Source organism: Gavialis gangeticus, unplaced genomic scaffold (assembly GCF_001723915.1).
Source record: "Gavialis gangeticus isolate Ggan-Ray unplaced genomic scaffold, GavGan_comp1, whole genome shotgun sequence".
In the NCBI taxonomy this organism is placed as follows: Eukaryota; Metazoa; Chordata; order Crocodylia; family Gavialidae; genus Gavialis; species Gavialis gangeticus.
Window position 1 is genome coordinate 29,558,858 of NW_017728992.1, and position 7,671 is coordinate 29,566,528.

The following is a 7,671-nucleotide window of genomic DNA, read 5'->3' on the forward strand; positions in this document are numbered from 1 at the left end:
CCTAGAGGGTGGTGATTGATGGAAGTCAATCATCATGGTGCCCTGTGACTAGTGGGATCCCCCAGGCCTCTGTCTTTGGACCCATATTATTCAACATCTTCATTAATAATGTGGACATTGGAGTCAGAAGCAGACTGGCCAAGTTTGCCGATGACACCAAACTTTGGGGCAAAGCATCCATACCTGAAGACAGGTGGGTGATCTAGGCTGACCTGGACAGGCTCAGCAAATGGGTGAATGAGAAGCTGATGGTGTTTAACACTGAAAAATGAAAGGTTCTCCACCTTGGGAGGAAAAACCTGCAGCATCCTTATAGGCTCGGCAGTGCTACGCTGGCTAGCACTACGGAAGAAAGAGACTTCGGGGTCATCATTGACCACAAGATGAAATCTATGAAAAGATCCAGTGCAGTCTGGAGGTTTTCCTCAGTGTTTGCAAGGATGGCACACTCATCAGCTTGTAGAAAGTCATGGATTTCATAGATTTAATTGATTTCATTGACATTAGGGGCTTGAAGGGACCTTATGAGATCATCAGGTCCAACCATCCCAACGTAGGTGGGAAGTCAGCTGGGATCAAGTGACCCCAGCAAGAAATAAATCCATCTGTCTTTTGAAGGAGTCCAGAGTAGGTGCTTGCAGCACCTCTGGGGGAAGTTTGTTCCAGACCCTGAATACACACACTGTAAATAACCTTTTTCTTATGACTAGTCTAAATCAGCCTTCTTGGAATTTATGGCTGTTAGACCTTGTTATCCCTTGGGCCGCTCTGGTGAACGGGTGTTCTCCCAGGTCCTGATGTACCCCTCTTATGAAGTTGTAGGCTGCCACCAAGTTGGCTGGCATTCAAAAGCTTTCCTTCTGTTAGTCTGGCATTGATAGATCCCTTGACAATTTTCTCCAGGATTTTCCAGGGTCGGATGTCAGACTGATAGGTCTATAGACCCCCGGGTCATCCCTCCTCCCTTTTTTGTAGATAGGGACCATGATGGCTCTTTTCCAGTCATCTGGGAACTCACCCAAGTGCCATGATTTTTCAAATATCTCTGCCAAGGGGAATGCAATGCTGTCTGCCAGCTCTTTCAAGACCCTTGAGTGCATTCTGTCTGGGCCCACGAACCTGTGAATGTCCAGTTTTTCAAGGCGTTCCCTCACCTAATCAACATTGATTTTGGCCCCATCACCTGCTTCCAAATTGGTTAGTGCTGTTTCTGATCCTCCTGGGAGGGTGAAAAAACAATACAAAAAAGTAATTTAGGAGATTGGCCTTTTCTTGGGCATCTGATGTCAGTTGCCCTCTTGGATCTCCCAGGGGCTCAGTACTATCCTTGTTCTTTTTTTTTACTTCCCATGTAAAAAAAAGAAGGAGGACTTCAAGGACTTTTTGTTGTCCTTGATCCCTGTACCTTGCCTTGGCTTTTCTCAACTGCTCTCTGCAAGAGTGGGCAATTGTAGAGTAATCCTCTTTGGTAATGTTTTCAGTTGGCTTCCTTGCCCATTGACTGCATTTCTTGCGGGAAGGGATGGCTTTGCCCCGTGCTTCAAGGATTATGTTTTTGAGCAATGACCATTCCTCATGTACTCTCTTTTCTGGGGGGTATGGCCTCTGATTGCCTGACTGACCAATTCTCTCAGTTTGCAGAAGTTGGCCTTCCCAAAGGATGGCTATTTTGTTGGAGGGAAAATGTCCCAGATTGAAAAGCCATCCATTTATTTGGTATTCAGTGTCAATTATGGAAAAAAGTCAGACCCTAGTAAGAACCATAGGCACCAAGTATGTGGAGGCTCAAGGGCCCTGTCTTGCCTTGGAAAGCTGGTAGGGTGACCAGCCATCCCTAATTGGGTTGGACAGTCCCTAAATAGGAACATCAAGCCACAGTCCCAGGCTGCATGACTCTGGTACAGCATTTGTCCTGGATTCTCAGTATCATACAGGGATCAAGGTTTTCTGTTCATCACAGGGAAAACATGGGAAATGGAAGATTTGTCCTTGTAGTGATAGCAGTGGGAGTAACAGCTTCTCACTCTTATCCTCTCCACTTATGACTGGAACAAACTGTTCTTGTCACAAATCCTCCAAAAATTTATATGCAGATGAGGCAAAGAGAAACCTGGCCCAGCTCCACCTCATGGTAGGTGGGGACACAATCATATGTGCCAGACCAAGAGAATGGGTGATAGAGGGATTTGGGGCAAACTGTTTGGGACCCCATGTGGTGATGCTTGTCAGACACTTAAGGCTGGTGAAGAAACAGGAATAATAAGAAAAACACACCTTAGCTGTAGGGATGAAGAGGATTTTGAAAATGTATATAATGTAGTGGCTCACCAGGACTTAAAAAGGAGTCAGCACTGAGTGGGACTGAGCACAATGGGAGCTACCATATATCTCAATCAGATGGGCTGCACTAACCTATCATTGTAGTAGGTTTTTGTCAGTATGTTTGTCCAATATGGGCTATATGTTTTATAGTCATGATCAGAATTGGCTACATTTAATAAATTTCATAGTTGGTTTCCAGCACTGAGTACACAATGATTTGGTAACAGTTTAATGATTGACAATGTATTTAGTGAGGTTTCTTGGTATGCAAATGTAAAAGAAGGAGCTCCCCCACATGCTGATTGGCGGGGGAGGGAGTGCTTGTCTTATTTTTGAGTAAAAACCTGTCTTATATTTGAGTGAATCCAGTGTTTTTGTGCAGCTTAATGTGGTGATCCACAAGAGGTTGGGTAGGGGAACTGGATTGTCACTCTTTATGTTGATTATGATACACCAAGAAAAGTGATGTAGTGTAACAACAGAGAGAATATGACAGAAAGGTGATAGTTGTTTAAGTTGTATTGGAAATCACTGAGGGAATCTAAGTATTTGGTCAGAGAAATAGAGTTATCACTGATGTAGCATAAGTATTAGTTTTGTTTAGTAGCACATTTTTCTTCAAGGTGGTGCATGAAGTAGTTCGCTGTTTAGGTCAATTACTGGAGGAGGGAAGTCAGGACATGGGGAGGGAGGAAAGGGCATAAGCTGGGTTCTGATCCTTGCTTCAAGGACTGTTTCTATATTTTATTAAATGACTGTGTAATGTTTATCCTTTTTCAAGTCTAAGTTGAGTGTTTCACTTTATATGAAAAAAGAAAATCTCATGGATAATTTTTAAGTCAGCAAACACTGGTAAAGTCAATAGGTTAGCAAAACTCTTTACAGAGAATAAGTTTAGTGCACAATTGACAGGGTAAAGTTACAATGAAAGATTGACAAGGCATACAATGAGTAAAAATAAAATGCAGTGAATAGGAGAGTACACCAGTAAGTGCAGAATATGCTGTAAATGAAAGTAGTGATAATCAAATGGTATACTACAAGAATAGATTTTAACAAATGGAATATTTCCAAAGATACTTAAGAAGGGAATTCTTATTAACAATATCAGGTTCTGTTCTACTTTTGTCGACATTGACATTAGACAGGGTTTAACTCATTTGATATTTTTCTCCTAAAGATGTGCTTCTTTCTGATCCAGCTAGTTTTAAATGTTCACTCATTTTATCTGTTGCCTTTAATTCCATTTTATCTGTTGCCTTTAAAGCACAGCTGATGTAGTAGTATGTTCACTATTAATCACCATAACAGCTTACCAGAATGTATTGTAACAAGGCACATACGTGCTTCTTGAGATCAGACAAACTTGCCAGGAAGTGGTTTGCTAGAGCACCAACATACAAAGAAGAAAAGGAAAATACTGGTTCTCTTTAAATTTAAGATACACAATGTTTTTGTGTATAAAAGGTATATCAGCTTAGCCAGATTGATCTGAGGCTGTTCATAGCCAAGACATTTTAAAAAAGCCAAGCAGTATAGATTAGGTGCAGATGGAAGGGAGGAGGGTTGCCTTCTACAAGAGCATGGGCCCATGTACCTTTTTCCTATGATCCTTTTCAACATGAAATGCTTCCCTGTTTTTGAAGGGATGTTGTCAGTGTCCTTCTCACATCTTACCTACTGCTTATCCATGGCATGTTTTGTGGTGCTCTTGGTGTTTCTGGTTTTGTGCCTTGTTCTGTTTGTGTGACACTTTGAAGGGGCAGTCTGGGGAATTCTTGGGTTGCTTGTAAACATAGGTCACTGGGTTTGACCCAGGAGGTTCCTTCCAGTCCTGTGTTCCTATCAGTACATACACACTTCTCCATTTGTCATGTACAGACTTCTCTATTATAAAAAAGCCTGTAACCACTTCAGGACCCACACAAAACCTTAAGATGGTTCTTATAATGGCAGAGGATTTTCATCCTCTCTTTTCTCCAACTTCTTCCCATCTTCCTCCTCCCATAAGAAAATGAATAAGTGGGGGTGAAAAAAAATCAGTTACAGAGAGCTGGCATTATTTTCAAGCAAGGTACAGTGAGAGAAATATGGTTGAAATTAAGTCAGTAATTTAACTTTAATTTCAACAGAATTTATGCAACCCAGATTAGAGTTTTAAGTCAAGGAAAACTACTCAGCCTGCAGCCTATCAGTTTTAGATGTTTGATAAATTATTACTCAAACTGGATTGTCATGTTGTGAAATGGAACTATTGTACCATTATCTGTTAACTCACCAGGGAACATGGCAGCCTACATTCAAATGCTGTCAGCTAAAACATTCCTTGCATATATTTTGTATTCACAGTATAGCATTAGTTTGTTGGAAAAGCAGCCTAGATATGAAGAAGCAGATCAACTTGAGGAATATAATGATTAGTAGACATTTTATGCTGCATTCATTTTCCTTTTTCTTGTAGCTGAGCTTATTGCATTGCAAGCTTCTTCAAAAGAACAAATCAGTGCTTTATCCCTTGCTCCTGGGGAGAGAAGTTGTACTTCAATTCTGTTTCCAAATATAGAAAATATGTCTATTTTAAATGCAGAGAAGAGGCTCATCTGCATTGCTGTAGCTCTTGCCTACCGTAAATGAAATCTGAATATGATTTGTGTATTAAACTATAAACTGGGGGGAAGAAGCATGAGGGGTGTAGATCTCCCAAGGAGACATAAAAATCACAAGAAAAATATTCTTTTACTTATACTGAAATGGGATAAAAAGATTTAAAGGCTAAATACCATGGAATATGATTTCAGATGCTATTTGCCAAATTTCAGACTAATGGGCTTTTATGTTGATGTAATATAGCCAAGAACTAACTCCTATGTACACCTAGTACTGTTTTTAACACCCTTATAAGCTTCACATTTATACAAGGTAATTCTTTGTCTAATTAGTCTTTCTATCAATAAAACTACAGGTTTATTCATTGCATCTCCATGCCAGTCCAGAATAGTTTACTGTTTTCTTACTTTTTTGTTTTAAATTTTAAAAATGAGAACTGAGACAGCCTGTATGACTATAAATAGGTGACTACATAGCCATTTATTTATTTACCTATTCGTGTGTGTTTTGCAATTCTATTCCCCCCTCCTCCCCAGTATTCTGTTACCAATAATATTTAATAATAATAATTTATTCCTATTAAATTGAAAATCTAGGGAACAGCCAGGTGGTCAGATATCAGCATTCTGGCTTATTTATCCAAATTCTTTTCTAAGAAGAACCCCAAACAACTACTTGCCTCATTTTATGATTCCTTGCCATAAAATGAAAAGACAGTTCCCAAATAGATGATTGAGGATATACGGGTTCTGTCTTTCATGATATGTAGGTTCCCCTCTAATGGTACTAATACACTGCATCTCCAGACTGAGGCATGGGAAAAAGGAAACCGCATCTCAGCCACAATGCATCACAAGCTTTTGGAGAACTTCAGGTTAGATCATTAACAGATTACCTGCTTTTCCATTAGAGGTTTGTATACAGCAGAATCTCTACCTTAATGTGATGTAGTAACAGTTGACATGGGTTTTGCCTTGTATCCCACTTCCTTGCCAAAGGGACCTGCTGGGTAGAGGGGTAGTGTCTTAGTAGCAGAGGTAAAAGGTGATGATTCTCAAGCAAGATGAAGCTAGGGACCACTAAGTTAGGTGCGGTGATACTGAGCATTCCTGAATAGATTTGGCTTTCACTGCTTGCAAGAGTTCTTTGTTCTATATTTGCTTCCAAGGGGCTGTATGTAACAGGACCTTGATTGTAGCCAGGCCAGACTTTCTGTCAAGGAAGATCTGCACAGTCCTGAGTATTTGGTAGGTACAGGAAAAGAAAACAGCTATATTTTGAACAGACGTTTTATAGTTTACCATAGACAAGCTAAGAGTAATTATTGAAACTACAGGAAAATTCATATGAACTACACTGAGAGTAACATCCTCTGCCTACCTATGAACTCTGAGGTAGTTATATCTCGTTGTCCTTGGTTATTTGGAAATGGGTTAGTACTAGGCCACCCCACCCTTTATCCCCACAAGGGGAAGGGCTTCAGGGTAGGCTATCAGCAGCTTTGTTTTTGTCTACACTGGTAGATCTACTTAGAGTGGGATCTGTGCAAATACCTGAAAAACATGAATAATGTGTCATTAGTAAAGCAGAATCAGAATTACTGTCTGCTGTTCAACTGCTATCACTGAATATTCCCAGAGGCGGCATACCGGTTAAACATGACTCTGCACTGTTTAGCCAAAATATTTATTTGTTTAGTGCAGTGGCTTGTTTGGATAATACAAAGTAGTCTTGATCACCCACTTAAGTTTATGTTTACAATAATTATGAACTGAGTTTTCAGACAGCAAAATCTGCCAGTGTTGCAAGCTCAGGACCTGTACCTCAGGGGACTTACTAGGGCTGTGTGAAACAGCAGCATTCCACTTCAACTTCCATTTCAATGGAACAGTGCTTCATTTCATTTCAAAAGTGCTGTTCTGTTCTGTTTTGTCAAAATGGTTTTGCTGTTTCAACACTGTTTTGATGTTTCGCCCATAGGCTATAATGAGGAAGCATGAAACAGCCTATAACTTTGTCATTTCTTGCCTGATTTTGATCAAATGTGCAGGAAAGCTAGCTCCTTCTGAAAGCATGAAGCCTACCATGTTTCAAGGAGATAGATGCAGGGGTGTAGCAGGGCACTAAAGTGCCTGCTACTGGAGGCAGTGTTACAAGCTCAGGGGCCAATCACCAGGGCAGCACAGGTGCGGGTTGCCGTGACAACCAGTCTGGTCATCTGACCAGAAGGGGGCAGGGCCTGGCCTTTATAAACAGCATAGGCCAAGGCCAGAATCCAGTCCCCCTCTGGCCGCCAAGGAGGTAGACGCTCAAGAAAACCCTGGTGGGGAGATACATCGAGGATGGCCAGGTTGGCTAGGAATTTATGTTATAGCCCAGGGGTTTTGTGCGTATGGTTTTAGTTGTTGTGGCGCAAGAAGTGTGATGTAAGACTGGAGGTTTGGGTGAGGCTGTAGGGGTGGAGGAGACCTCAATGAGAGCCCCCCAGTAAGGTGGAGGTGCTTCGAGCGCCAAGGAGGGCGCTGCAGGGAGCGCAAGAAGTGCATGTAGGAGCCTGGTGCGGGCTATGCGAGCACAGGGAAGAGGCCCAGTGGGCGCAAGAAGTGTGAGAGGCACAGCTTTATAAGCACTTGTGGTGCTCTGGAGAGGTACCGGAGGACTGGAAGAAGGCCAACGTGGTTCCCATCTTCAAAAAAGGCAGGAAGGAGGACCCGGGAAACTATAGGCCAGTTAGTCTTACCT

The 7,671-nt window shown here is 41.6% G+C and overlaps 1 long non-coding RNA gene across 1 annotated transcript in view; it reads left to right on the plus strand.

Annotated features, from left to right (window-relative positions):
• The first annotated feature begins 353 nt into the window (after nt 1-353).
• LOC109299285 overlaps nt 354-7,671 on the plus strand; it is a 26,107-nt gene continuing 18,789 nt past the window's right edge. Inside the window, exons 1-2 of the long non-coding RNA XR_002097810.1 lie at nt 354-365; nt 3,696-3,701. This is a non-coding gene — a long non-coding RNA (uncharacterized LOC109299285). The remainder of the gene's footprint in view (nt 366-3,695; nt 3,702-7,671) is intronic.